The sequence below is a fragment of the Scyliorhinus torazame genome, chromosome 11 (genome assembly GCF_047496885.1).
Source record: "Scyliorhinus torazame isolate Kashiwa2021f chromosome 11, sScyTor2.1, whole genome shotgun sequence".
NCBI classification, from domain to species: domain Eukaryota; kingdom Metazoa; phylum Chordata; class Chondrichthyes; order Carcharhiniformes; family Scyliorhinidae; genus Scyliorhinus; species Scyliorhinus torazame.
This window is the reverse complement of record NC_092717.1, coordinates 181,092,116-181,107,029: the sequence shown is the minus strand read 5'-3', so window position 1 is coordinate 181,107,029 and position 14,914 is coordinate 181,092,116. Positions and strand designations below refer to the sequence as shown.

Sequence of the window (14,914 nt, the reverse complement as noted above, 5' to 3'; positions counted from 1 at the left end):
CACAGCGATTTTTCGAATCGACTCAACGTGACCAAGCAACTGCAGCTTGTACCACCAGTAGAATGGAAAACCACAGTGGCCGGGTAAGATCAGTGAGGGGCCTGAAGGTGCGTATTAGAAAAACTGGGAGGGAAATTTGCAGTCAGCACAAGTGGAAGGGAGCAGTCGACACCCCTGCCTCAGTGATAGAAATCTTCCTTTGCTTGCAGGTGAGTGCCTACTTTTTGGATGCATTGCTGCTCAAAGGAACTCCTGCTGGCACGCAGATGGAATTGCAGCAGCATCACCACCGTGTTGTCGACTGCCTTCCTCCAGGAAAAGATGTTTCCTCTGCCTTGACAACAACATGTTAAGCTATAATTCAGCTATTCATTTGGCAATACAGTTTCTACCAAAGCATTGTTTATCACACACTTACTTCTAAAAGTGCACCCATAAATTGTATTCGCCATTCAAGAAGCGACCTAGCGTTGACTTTGGTGTATTAACGCCTCGGGTCTTCTGCTGTACCAACTGAGCCATTGAGGCAAAGCCTCAAAATCCACAGTGTTTGTTCAATGTTGACCGTTCACCTTTTAGCCCTTGAGGCCATTATCTGCATTTTAAAGCCAAAGCTGTGGGTACACTTTGAGCAGCCAGTAGGTTGGGCCTCCTTTTAAATGCACAATGTTTCTGACACTATCTCAATTAATGTCTTCCTCCCTCTCTCCCTCAATTGTTTCAGCATGCATTGCTTTGTGACGGGGATTGTTTAGCGTATCCCTTTTAGCCCTTGTGGGCTTCACCTTCATCTTAATGACAAAGGTGTGGCCACACTGTGAATCGCCAGCTTCTCCTTGCAGGTTGCGCCTGTGTTCTAAGGGATAACGTGTCTGAGTCTGCATCGCAAGCTGATGTATTTTTCTCTAAGCTGCCTCAATGTTTTCTGAAGATTTTTCACTTTGGCAGGATGCAGACTGTAAGGATGGCAAAACTGGTCATGCTGTCTGCAGAGCAATTCAGTGCATGCCTCCTTATCGCAGTAGGCAGCACATAAATCCCATCATTTGAAGTTCCTGAGGATAATCTTCAGGAAGGGCAGCATTGTGTTCAAACGATTTCCAACCTCTGATGTCACGTTGCCATCTCTGCTGTTGGCAGAAAGGAAGGCAAGTTGCTTGCAGCAGTCCTCCAAATGATTGGTCTTCTCTGTGCAGCAGCATGAGGAAAATGCATTTAAATGTGTGAACTGTGGTTTGAATGAAACAACTGATGGTCGTGACGTTTTGTCTCTTGTGTAAAATCTAGTGGAGAATGTGGGCATTGATCCCACTACCTCCCACATGCAAAGCTTTCGCTCTGCCACTTGAGCTAATTCCCCCTGGTGGGCACCAAAAGTGTGCCAATTGTCCTCACTTTCTGCAAAATGATGTTGTAACAGCAGTAGAATTGTGCAGAGGGGCTCCCTGATGCCTCAACAAAGTATATGTTATAACAAACGCCAACAAACGGAAGCCTTCTTAGCGCAGAAGGCAGCGTGTCAGTCTCGTAATGTGAAGGTCGTGAGTTCAATCCTCAGAAAGGGCAGATTTTTATTAAAAAATCCTTCGCGTTTTCCACTTATTTCATATTCCCATCTCCGCCACTGATAGAAATGCAGACAACCTGCTTGCAGCAGCTCTACAAATCATTCGGCATCACTGTGTTGTGGCAGATGAAAAACATCTGAAAGTGCCTCACCACTGCTTGCAATGAAACGACCGGTGAGCCTGATGCTTTGCCCAAAGGGAAAATCAATGTGAAGAATGTGGCCATCTATCTGACTCCACCATGCTAATCCAGCTCTCTAACATTTGCAACAATTCTCCCAACTTGGCTGTGTTTTCATGTTTCTGGCTGCCCAGGATCACTTCAGTCTCTGTCTCCAAGATGCTCGAAAAACGGCAGAGCAATTCTGCTTTGGCTATGCCTGCTACCTCAACACAGCGATTTTTCGAATCGACTCAACGTGACCAAGCAACTGCAGCTTGTACCACCAGTGGAATGGAAAACCACAGTGGCCGGGTAATGATCAGTGAGGGGCCTGAAGGTTCGTATTAGAAAAACTGGGAGGGAAATTTGCAGTCAGCACAAGTGGAAGGGAGCAGTCGACACCCCTGCCTCAGTGATAGAAATCTTCCTTTGCTTGCAGGTGAGTGCCTACTTTTTGGATGCATTGCTGCTCAAAGGAACTCCTGCTGGCACGCAGATGGAATTGCAGCAGCATCACCACCGTGTTGTCGACTGCCTTCCTCCAGGAAAAGATGTTTCCTCTGCCTTGACAACAACATGTTAAGCTATAATTCAGCTATTCATTTGGCAATACAGTTTCTACCAAAGCATTGTTTATCACACACTTACTTCTCAAAGTGCACCCATAAATTGTATTCGCTATTCAAGCAGCAAGCTAGCGTTGACTTTGGTGTATTAACGCCTCGGGTCTTCTGCTGTACCAACTGAGCCATTGAGGCAAAGCCTCAAAATCCACAGTGTTTGTTCAATGTTGACCGTTCACCTTTTAGCCCTTGAGGCCATTATCTGCATTTTAAAGCCAAAGCTGTGGGTACACTTTGAGCAGCCAGTAGGTTGTGCCCCCTTTTAAATGCACAATGTTTCTGACACTATCTCAATTAATGTCTTCCTCCCTCTCTCCCTCAATTGTTTCAGCATGCATTGCTTTGTGACGGGGATTGTTTAGCGTATCCCTTTTAGCCCTTGTGGGCTTCACCTTCATCTTAATGACAAAGGTGTGGGCACACTGTGAATCGCCAGCTTCTCCTTGCAGGTTGCACCTGTGTTCTAAAGGATAACGTGTCTGAGTCTGCATCGCAAGCTGATGTATTTTTCTCTAAGCTGCCTCAATGTTTTCTGAAGATTTTTCACTTTGGCAGGATGCAGACTGTAAGGATGGCAAAACTGGTCATGCTGTCTGCAGAGCAATTCAGTGCATGCCTCCTTATCGCAGTAGGCAGCACATCAATCCCATCATTTGAAGTTCCTGAGGATAATCTTCAGGGAGGGCAGCATTGTGTTCAAACGATTTCCAACCTCTGATGTCACGTTGCCATCTCTGCTGTTGGCAGAAAGGAAGGCAACTTGCTTGCAGCAGCCCTCCAAATGATTGGTCTTCTCTGTGCAGCAGCATGAGGAAAATGCATTTAAATGTGTGAACTGTGGTTTGAATGAAACAACTGATGGTCGTGACGTTTTGTCTCTTGTGTAAAATCTAGTGGAGAATGTGGGCATTAATCCCACTACCTCTCAAATGCAAAGCTAACGCTCTGCCACTTGAGCTAATTCCCCCTGGTCGGCACCAAATGTGTGCCAATTGTCCTCACTTTCTGCAAATTGATGTTGTAACAGCAGTAGAATTGTGCATGGGGGCTCCCTGATGCCTCAACAAAGTATATATTATAACAAACACCAACAAAAGGAAGCCTTCTTAGCGCAGAAGGCAGCATGTCAGTCTCATAGTCTGAAGGTCCTGAGTTCAATCCTCAGAGAGAGCAGATTTTTATTTAAAAATCCTTCGCCTTTTCCACTTATTTCATATTCCCATCTCCGCCGCTGAGAGAAATGCAGACAACCTGCTTGCAGCAGCTCTACAAATCATTCGGCATCACTGTGTTGTGGCAGATGAAAAACATCTGAAAGTGCCTCACCACTGCTTGCAATGAAACGACCGGTGAGCCTGATGCTTTGCCCAAAGGGAAAATCAATGTGAAGAATGTGGCCATCTATCTGACTCCACCATGCTAATCCAGCTCTCTAACATTTGCAACAATTCTCCCAACTTGGCTGTGTTTTCATGTTTCTGGCTGCCCAGGATCACTTCAGTCTCTGTCTCCAAGATGCTCGAAAAACGGCAGAGCAATTCTGCTTTGGCTATGCCTGCTACCTCAACACAGCGATTTTTCGAATCGACTCAACGTGACCAAGCAACTGCAGCTTGTACCACCAGTGGAATGGAAAACCACAGTGGCCGGGTAATGATCAGTGAGGGGCCTGAAGGTTCGTATTAGAAAAACTGGGAGGGAAATTTGCAGTCAGCACAAGTGGAAGGGAGCAGTCGACACCCCTGCCTCAGTGATAGAAATCTTCCTTTGCTTGCAGGTGAGTGCCTACTTTTTGGATGCATTGCTGCTCAAAGGAACTCCTGCTGGCACGCAGATGGAATTGCAGCAGCATCACCACCGTGTTGTCGACTGCCTTCCTCCAGGAAAAGATGTTTCCTCTGCCTTGACAACAACATGTTAAGCTATAATTCAGCTATTCATTTGGCAATACAGTTTCTACCAAAGCATTGTTTATCACACACTTACTTCTCAAAGTGCACCCATAAATTGTATTCGCTATTCAAGCAGCAAGCTAGCGTTGACTTTGGTGTATTAACGCCTCGGGTCTTCTGCTGTACCAACTGAGCCATTGAGGCAAAGCCTCAAAATCCACAGTGTTTGTTCAATGTTGACCGTTCACCTTTTAGCCCTTGAGGCCATTATCTGCATTTTAAAGCCAAAGCTGTGGGTACACTTTGAGCAGCCAGTAGGTTGTGCCCCCTTTTAAATGCACAATGTTTCTGACACTATCTCAATTAATGTCTTCCTCCCTCTCTCCCTCAATTGTTTCAGCATGCATTGCTTTGTGACGGGGATTGTTTAGCGTATCCCTTTTAGCCCTTGTGGGCTTCACCTTCATCTTAATGACAAAGGTGTGGGCACACTGTGAATCGCCAGCTTCTCCTTGCAGGTTGCACCTGTGTTCTAAAGGATAACGTGTCTGAGTCTGCATCGCAAGCTGATGTATTTTTCTCTAAGCTGCCTCAATGTTTTCTGAAGATTTTTCACTTTGGCAGGATGCAGACTGTAAGGATGGCAAAACTGGTCATGCTGTCTGCAGAGCAATTCAGTGCATGCCTCCTTATCGCAGTAGGCAGCACATCAATCCCATCATTTGAAGTTCCTGAGGATAATCTTCAGGGAGGGCAGCATTGTGTTCAAACGATTTCCAACCTCTGATGTCACGTTGCCATCTCTGCTGTTGGCAGAAAGGAAGGCAACTTGCTTGCAGCAGCCCTCCAAATGATTGGTCTTCTCTGTGCAGCAGCATGAGGAAAATGCATTTAAATGTGTGAACTGTGGTTTGAATGAAACAACTGATGGTCGTGACGTTTTGTCTCTTGTGTAAAATCTAGTGGAGAATGTGGGCATTAATCCCACTACCTCTCAAATGCAAAGCTAACGCTCTGCCACTTGAGCTAATTCCCCCTGGTCGGCACCAAATGTGTGCCAATTGTCCTCACTTTCTGCAAATTGATGTTGTAACAGCAGTAGAATTGTGCATGGGGGCTCCCTGATGCCTCAACAAAGTATATATTATAACAAACACCAACAAAAGGAAGCCTTCTTAGCGCAGAAGGCAGCATGTCAGTCTCATAGTCTGAAGGTTCTGAGTTCAATCCTCAGAGAGAGCAGATTTTTATTTAAAAATCCTTCGCCTTTTCCACTTATTTCATATTCCCATCTCCGCCGCTGAGAGAAATGCAGACAACCTGCTTGCAGCAGCTCTGCAAATCATTCGGCATCACTGTGTTGTGGCAGATGAAAAACATCTGAAAGTGCCTCACCACTGCTTGCAATGAAACGACCGGTGAGCCTGCTGCTTTGCCCAAAGGGAAAATCAATGTGAAGAATGTGGCCATCTATCTGACTCCACCATGCTAATCCAGCTCTCTAACATTTGCAACAATTCCCCCAACTTGGCTGTGTTTTCATGTTTCTGGCTGCCCAGGATCACTTCAGTCTCTGTCTCCAAGATACTCGAAAAACGGCAGAGCAATTCTGCTTTGGCTATGCCTGCTACCTCAACACAGCGATTTTTCGAATCGACTCAACGTGACCAAGCAACTGCAGCTTGTACCACCAGTGGAATGGAAAACCACAGTGGCCGGGTAATGATCAGTGAGGGGCCTGAAGGTTCGTATTAGAAAAACTGGGAGGGAAATTTGCAGTCAGCACAAGTGGAAGGGAGCAGTCGACACCCCTGCCTCAGTGATAGAAATCTTCCTTTGCTTGCAGGTGAGTGCCTACTTTTTGGATGCATTGCTGCTCAAAGGAACTCCTGCTGGCACGCAGATGGAATTGCAGCAGCATCACCACCGTGTTGTCGACTGCCTTCCTCCAGGAAAAGATGTTTCCTCTGCCTTGACAACAACATGTTAAGCTATAATTCAGCTATTCATTTGGCAATACAGTTTCTACCAAAGCATTGTTTATCACACACTTACTTCTAAAAGTGCACCCATAAATTGTATTCGCCATTCAAGAAGCGACCTAGCGTTGACTTTGGTGTATTAACGCCTCGGGTCTTCTGCTGTACCAACTGAGCCATTGAGGCAAAGCCTCAAAATCCACAGTGTTTGTTCAATGTTGACCGTTCACCTTTTAGCCCTTGAGGCCATTATCTGCATTTTAAAGCCAAAGCTGTGGGTACACTTTGAGCAACCAGTAGGTTGTGCCCCCCTTTAAATGCACAATGTTTCTGACACTATCTCAATTAATGTCTTCCTCCCTCTATCCCTCAATTGTTTCAGCATGCATTGCTTTGTGACGGGGATTGTTTAGCGTATCCCTTTTAGCCCTTGTGGGCTTCACCTTCATCTGAATTACAAAGGTGTGGGCACACTGTGAATCGCCAGCTTCTCCTTGCAGGTTCCGCCTGTGTTCTAAAGGATAACGTGTCTGAGTCTGCATCACAAGCTGATGTATTTTTCTCTAAGCTGCCTCAATGTTTTCTGAAGATTTTTCACTTTGGCAGGATGCAGACTGTAAGGATGTCAAAACATGTCATGCTGTCTGCAGAGCAATTCAGTGCATGCCTCCTTATCGCAGTAGGCAGCACATCAATCCCATCATTTGAAGTTCCTGAGGATAATCTTCAGGGAGGGCAGCATTGTGTTCAAACGATTTCCAACCTCTGATGTCACGTTGCCATCTCTGCTGTTGGCAGAAAGGAAGGCAACTTGCTTGCAGCAGCCCTCCAAATGATTGGTCTTCTCTGTGCAGCAGCATGAGGAAAATGCATTTAAATGTGTGAACTGTGGTTTGAATGAAACAACTGATGGTCGTGACGTTTTGTCTCTTGTGTAAAATCTAGTGGATAATGTGGGCATTAATCCCACTACCTCTCACATGCAAAGCTAACGCTCTGCCACTTGAGCTAATTCCCCCTGGTCGGCACCAAATGTGTGCCAATTGTCCTCACTTTCTGCAAAATGATGTTGTAACAGCAGTAGAATTGTGCATGGGGGCTCCCTGATGCCTCAACAAAGTATATGTTATAACAAACACCAACAAGCGGAAGCCTTCTTAGCGCAGTAGGCAGCACGTCAGTCTGAAGGTCCTGAGTTCAATCCTCAGAGAGGGCAGCTTTTCATTTAAAAATCCTTCGCCTTTTCCACTTATTTCATATTCCCATCTCCGCCGCTGAGAGAAATGCAGACAACCTGCTTGCAGCAGCTCTGCAAATCATTCGGCATCACTGTGTTGTGGCAGATGAAAAACATCTGAAAGTGCCTCACCACTGCTTGCAATGAAACGACCGGTGAGCCTGCTGCTTTGCCCAAAGGGAAAATCAATGTGAAGAATGTGGCCATCTATCTGACTCCACCATGCTAATCCAGCTCTCTAACATTTGCAACAATTCCCCCAACTTGGCTGTGTTTTCATGTTTCTGGCTGCCCAGGATCACTTCAGTCTCTGTCTCCAAGATACTCGAAAAACGGCAGAGCAATTCTGCTTTGGCTATGCCTGCTACCTCAACACAGCGATTTTTCGAATCGACTCAACGTGACCAAGCAACTGCAGCTTGTACCACCAGTGGAATGAAAAACCACAGTGGCCGGGTAATGATCAGTGAGGGGCCTGAAGGTTCGTATTAGAAAAACTGGGAGGGAAATTTGCAGTCAGCACAAGTGGAAGGGAGCAGTCGACACCCCTGCCTCAGTGATAGAAATCTTCCTTTGCTTGCAGGTGAGTGCCTACTTTTTGGATGCATTGCTGCTCAAAGGAACTCCTGCTGGCACGCAGATGGAATTGCAGCAGCATCACCACCGTGTTGTCGACTGCCTTCCTCCAGGAAAAGATGTTTCCTCTGCCTTGACAACAACATGTTAAGCTATAATTCAGCTATTCATTTGGCAATACAGTTTCTACCAAAGCATTGTTTATCACACACTTACTTCTCAAAGTGCACCCATAAATTGTATTCGCTATTCAAGCAGCAAGCTAGCGTTGACTTTGGTGTATTTACGCCTCCGGTCTTCTGCTGTACCAACTGAGCCATTGAGGCAAAGCCTCAAAATCCACAGTGTTTGTTCAATGTTGACCGTTCACCTTTTAGCCCTTGAGGCCATTATCTGCATTTTAAAGCCAAAGCTGTGGGTACACTTTGAGCAGCCAGTAGGTTGTGCCCCCTTTTAAATGCACAATGTTTCTGACACTATCTCAATTAATGTCTTCCTCCCTCTCTCCCTCAATTGTTTCAGCATGCATTGCTTTGTGACGGGGATTGTTTAGCGTATCCCTTTTAGCCCTTGTGGGCTTCACCTTCATCTTAATGACAAAGGTGTGGGCACACTGTGAATCGCCAGCTTCTCCTTGCAGGTTGCACCTGTGTTCTAAAGGATAACGTGTCTGAGTCTGCATCGCAAGCTGATGTATTTTTCTCTAAGCTGCCTCAATGTTTTCTGAAGATTTTTCACTTTGGCAGGATGCAGACTGTAAGGATGGCAAAACTGGTCATGCTGTCTGCAGAGCAATTCAGTGCATGCCTCCTTATCGCAGTCGGCAGCACATCAATCCCATCATTTGAAGTTCCTGAGGATAATCTTCAGGGAGGGCAGCATTGTGTTCAAACGATTTCCAACCTCTGATGTCACGTTGCCATCTCTGCTGTTGGCAGAAAGGAAGGCAACTTGCTTGCAGCAGCCCTCCAAATGATTGGTCTTCTCTGTGCAGCAGCATGAGGAAAATGCATTGAAATGTGTGAACTGTGGTTTGAATGAAACAACTGATGGTCGTGATGTTTTGTCTCTTGTGTAAAATCTAGTGGAGAATGTGGGCATTGATCCCACTACCTCTCACATGCAAAGCTAGCGCTCTGCCACTTGAGCTAATTCCCGCTGGTCGGCCCCAAATGTGTGCCAATTGTCCTCACTTTCTGCAAAATGATGTTGTAACAGCAGTAGAATTGTGCATGGGGGCTCCCTGATGCCTCAACAAAGTGTATGTTATAACAAACATCAACACACAGAAGCCTTCTTAGCGCAGTAGGCAGTGCGTCAGTCTCATAATCTGAAGATCCTGAGTTCAATCCTCAGAGAGGGCAGATTTTTATTTAAAAATCCTTCGCCTTTTCCACTTATTTCATATTCCCATCTCCGCCGCTGATAGAAATGCAGACAACCTGCTTGCAGCAGCTCTGCAAATCATTCGGCATCACTGTGTTGTGGCAGATGAAAAACATCTGAAAGTGCCTCACCACTGCTTGCAATGAAACGACCGGTGAGCCTGATGCTTTGCCCAAAGGGAAAATTAATGTGAAGAATGTGGCCATCTATCTGACTCCACCATGCTAATCCAGCTCTCTAACATTTTCAACAATTCCCCCAGCTTGGCTGTGTTTTCATGTTTCTGGCTGCCCAGGATCACTTCAGTCTCTGTCTCCAAGATACTCGAAAAACGGCAGAGCAATTCTGCTTTGGCTATGCCAGCTACCTCAACACAGCGATTTTTCGAATCGACTCAACGTGACCAAGCAACTGCAGCTTGTACCACCAGCAGAATGGAAAACCACAGTGGCCGGGTAATGATCAGTGAGGGGCCTGAAGGTGCGTATTAGAAAAACTGGGAGGGAAATTTGCAGTAAGCACAAGTGGAAGGGAACAGTCGACACCCCTGCCTCAGTGATAGAAATCTTTCTTTGCTTGCAGGTGAGTGCCTACTTTTTGGATGCACTGCTGCTCAAAGGAACTCTTGCTGGCATGCAGATGGAATTGCAGCAGCATCACCACCGTGTTGTCGACTGCCTTCCTCCAGGAACAGATGTTTCCTCTGCCTTGACAACAACATGTTAAGCTATAATTCAGCTATTCATTTGGCAATACAGTTTCTACCAAAGCATAGTTTATCACACACTTACTTCTCAAAGTGCACCCATAAATTGTATTCGCTATTCAAGCAGCAAGCTAGCGTTGACTTTGGTGTATTAACGCCTCCGGTCTTCTGCTGTACCAACTGAGCCATTGAGGCAAAGCCTCAAAATCCACAGTGTTTGTTCAATGTTGACCGTTCACCTTTTAGCCCTTGAGGCCATTATCTGCATTTTAAAGCCAAAGCTGTGGGTACACTTTGAGCAGCCAGTAGGTTGGGCCTCCTTTTAAATGCACAATGTTTCTGACACTATCTCAATTAATGTCTTCCTCCCTCTCTCCCTCAATTGTTTCAGCATGCATTGCTTTGTGACGGGGATTGTTTAGCGTATCCCTTTTAGCCCTTGTGGGCTTCACCTTCATCTTAATGACAAAGGTGTGGGCACACTGTGAATGGCCAGCTTCTCCTTGCAGGTTGCGCCTGTGTTCTAAGGGATAACGTGTCTGAGTCTGCATCGCAAGCTGATGTATTTTTCTCTCAGCTGCCTCAATGTTTTCTGAAGATTTTTCACTTTGGCAGGATGCAGACTGTAAGGATGGCAAAACTGGTCATGCTGTCTGCAGAGCAATTCAGTGCATGCCTCCTTATCGCAGTAGGCAGCACATCAATCCCATCATTTGAAGTTCCTGAGGATAATCTTCAGGGAGGGCAGCATTGTGTTCAAACGATTTCCAACCTCTGATGTCACGTTGCCATCTCTGCTGTTGGCAGAAAGGAAGGCAACTTGCTTGCAGCAGCCCTCCAAATGATTGGTCTTCTCTGTGCAGCAGCATGAGGAAAATGCATTGAAATGTGTGAACTGTGGTTTGAATGAAACAACTGGTGGTCGTGACGTTTTGTCTCTTGAGTAAAATCTCGCGGAGGATGTGGGCGTTGATCCCACTGCCTCTCACATGCAAAGCGAGCGCTCTGCCACTTGAGCTAATTCCCCCTGGTCGGCACCAAACGTGTGCCAATTGTCCTAACTTTCTGGAAAATGATGTTGTGACAGCAGTAGAATTGTGCATGGGGGCTCCCTGATGCCTCAACAAAGTATATGTTATAACAAATACTGACAAGCAGAAGCCTTCTTAGCGCAGTAGGCAGCGCGTCAGTATCATAATCTGAAGGTCCTGAGTTCAATCCTCAGAGAGGGCTGATTTTTATTTAAAAATCCTTCGCCTTTTCCACTTATTTCATATTCCCATCTCCGCCGCTGATAGAAATGCAGACAACCTGCTTGCAGCAGCTCTGCAAATCATTCGGCATCACGTTGTTGTGGCAGATGAAAAACATCTGAAAGTGCCTCACCACTGCTTGCAATGAAACGACCGGTGAGCCTGATGCTTTGCCCAAAGGGAAAATTAATGTGAAGAATGTGGCCATCTATCTAACTCCACCATGCTAATCCAGCTCTCTAACATTTGCAACAATTCCCCCAACTAAGCTGTGTTTTCATGTTTCTGGCTGCCCAGGATCACTTCAGTCTCTGTCTCCAAGATACTCGAAAAACGGCAGAGCAATTTTGCTTTGGCTATGCCTGCTACCTCAACACAGCGATTTTTCGAATCGACTCAACGTGACCAAGCAACTGCAGCTTGTTCCACCAGTAGAATGGAAAACCACAGTGGCCGGGTAATGATCAGTGAGGGGCCTGAAGGTGCGTATTAGAAAAACTGGGAGGGAAATTTGCAGTCAGCACAAGTGGAAGGGAGCAGTCGACACCCCTGCCTCAGTGATAGAAATCTTCCTTTGCTTGCAGGTGAGTGCCTACTTTTTGGATGCACTGCTGCTCAAAGGACTCCTGCTGGCACGCAGATGGAATTGCAGCAGCATCACCACCGTGTTGTCGACTGCCTTCCTCCAGGAACAGATGTTTCCTCTGCCTTGACAACAACATGTTAAGCTATAATTCAGCTATTCATTTGGCAATACAGTTTCTACCAAAGCATTGTTTATCACACACTTACTTCTAAAAGTGCACCCATAAATTGTATTTGCCATTCAAGAAGCGACCTAGCGTTGACTTTGGTGTATTAACGCCTCGGGTCTTCTGCTGTACCAACTGAGCCATTGAGGCAAAGCCTCAAAATCCACAGTGTTTGTTCAATGTTGACCGTTCACCTTTTAGCCCTTGAGGCCATTATCTGCATTTTAAAGCCAAAGCTGTGGGTACACTTTGAGCAGCCAGTAGGTTGTGCCTCCTTTTAAATGCACAATGTTTCTGACACTATCTCAATTAATGTCTTCCTCCCTCTCTCCCTCAATTGTTTCAGCATGCATTGCTTTGTGACGGGGATTGTTTAGCGTATCCCTTTTAGCCCTTGTGGGCTTCACCTTCATCTTAATGACAAAGGTGTGGGCACACTGTGAATCGCCAGCTTCTCCTTGCAGGTTGCGCCTGTGTTCTAAAGGATAACGTGTCTGAGTCTGCATCGCAAGCTGATGTATTTTTCTCTAAGCTGCCTCAATGTTTTCTGAAGATTTTTCACTTTGGCAGGATGCAGACTGTAAGGATGTCAAAACATGTCATGCTGTCTGCAGAGCAATTCAGTGCATGCCTCCTTATCGCAGTAGGCAGCACATCAATCCCATCATTTGAAGTTCCTGAGGATAATCTTCAGGGAGGGCAGCATTGTGTTCAAACGATTTCCAACCTCTGATGTCACGTTGCCATCTCTGCTGTTGGCAGAAAGGAAGGCAACTTGCTTGCAGCAGCCCTCCAAATGATTGGTCTTCTCTGTGCAGCAGCATGAGGAAAATGCATTTAAATATGTGAACTGTGGTTTGAATGAAACAACTGATGGTCGTGACGTTTTGTCTCTTGAGTAAAATCTAGTGGAGAATGTGGGCATCAATCCCACTACCTCCCAAATGCAAAGCTAGCGCTCTGCCACTTGAGCTAATTCCCCCTGCTCGGCACCAAATGTGTGCCAATTGTCCTCACTTTCTGCAAAATGATGTTGTAACAGCAGTCGAATTGTGCATGGTGGCTCCCTGATGCCTCAACAAAGTATATGTTATAACAAACACCAACGAACGGAAGCCTTCTTAGCGCAGTAGGCAGCGTGTCAGTCTCATAATCTGAAGGTCCTGAGTTCAATCCTCAGAGAGGGCAGATTTTTATTAAAAAATCCTTCGCCTTTTCCACTTATTTCATATTCCCATCTCCGCCGCTGATAGAAATGCAGACAACCTGCTTGCAGCAGCTCTGCAAATCATTCGGCATCACTGTGTTGTGGCAGATGAAAAACATCTGAAAGTGCCTCACCACTGCTTGCAATGAAACGACCGGGGAGCCTGATGCTTTGCCCAAAGGGAAAATCAATGTGAAGAATGTGGCCATCTATCTGACTCCACCATGCTAATCCAGCTCTCTAACATTTGCAACAATTCCCCCAACTTGGCTGTGTTTTCATGTTTCTGGCTGCCAAGGATCACTTCAGTCTCTGTCTCCAAGATACTCGAAAAACGGCAGAGCAATTATGCTTTGGCTATGCCTGCTACCTCAACACAGCGATTTTTCGAATCGACACAACGTGACCAAGCAACTGCAGCTTGTACCACCAGTAGAATGGAAAACCACAGTGGCCGGGTAATGATCAGTGAGGGGCCTGAAGGTGCGTATTAGAAAAACTGGGAGGGAAATTTGCAGTCAGCACAAGTGGAAGGGAGCAGTCGACACCCCTGCCTCAGTGATAGAAATCTTCCTTTGCTTGCAGGTGAGTGCCTACTTTTTGGATGCACTGCTGCTCAAAGGAACTCCTGCTGGCACGCAGATGGAATTGCAGCAGCATCACCACCGTGTTGTCGACTGCCTTGCTCCAGGAAAAGATGTTTCCTCTGCCTTGACAACAACATGTTAAGCTATAATTCAGCTATTCATTTGGCAATACAGTTTCTACCAAAGCATTGTTTATCACACACTTACTTCTAAAAGTGCACCCATAAATTGTATTCGCCATTCAAGAAGCGACCTAGCGTTGACTTTGGTGTATTAACGCCTCGGGTCTTCTGCTGCACCAACTGAGCCATTGAGGCAAAGCCTCAAAATCCACAGTGTTTGTTCAATGTTGACCGTTCACCTTTTAGCCCTTGAGGCCATTATCTGCATTTTAAAGCCAAAGCTGTGGGTACACTTTGAGCAGCCAGTAGGTTGTGCCTCCTTTTAAATGCACAATGTTTCTGACACTATCTCAATTAATGTCTTCCTCCCTCTCTCCCTCAATTGTTTCAGCATGCATTGCTTTGTGACGGGGATTGTTTAGCGTATCCCTTTTAGCCCTTGTGGGCTTCACCTTCATCTTAATGACAAAGGTGTGGGCACACTGTGAATCGCCAGCTTCTCCTTGCAGGTTGCGCCTGTGTTCTAAGGGATAACGTGTCTGAGTCTGCATCGCAAGCTGATGTATTTTTCTCTAAGCTGCCTCAATGTTTTCTGAAGATTTTTCACTTTGGCAGGATGCAGACTGTAAGGATGTCAAAACATGGTCATGCTGTCTGCAGAGCAATTCAGTGCATGCCTCCTTATCGCAGTAGGCAGCACATCAATCCCATCATTTGAAGTTCCTGAGGATAATCTTCAGGGAGGGCAGCATTGTGTTCAAACGATTTCCAACCTCTGATGTCACGTTGCCTTCTCTGCTGTTGGCAGAAAGGAAGGCAACTTGCTTGCAGCAGCCCTCCAAATGATTGGTCTTCTCTGTGCA

General features: G+C 46.0%; 3 non-coding genes across 3 annotated transcripts; all 3 read left to right on the top strand.

The window, feature by feature from the left end:
- The first annotated feature begins 9,329 nt into the window (after positions 1–9,329).
- trnam-cau (transfer RNA methionine (anticodon CAU)) lies at positions 9,330–9,402 on the top strand. The gene has a single exon. It is a non-coding gene; the product is annotated as a tRNA-Met (tRNA).
- A 1,888-nt stretch (positions 9,403–11,290) lies between these two features.
- Positions 11,291–11,363, top strand: trnam-cau (transfer RNA methionine (anticodon CAU)). The gene has a single exon. It is a non-coding gene; the product is annotated as a tRNA-Met (tRNA).
- Positions 11,364–13,250: 1,887 nt separating this feature from the next.
- Positions 13,251–13,323, top strand: trnam-cau (transfer RNA methionine (anticodon CAU)). The gene has a single exon. It is a non-coding gene; the product is annotated as a tRNA-Met (tRNA).
- Positions 13,324–14,914: the final 1,591 nt, after the last annotated feature.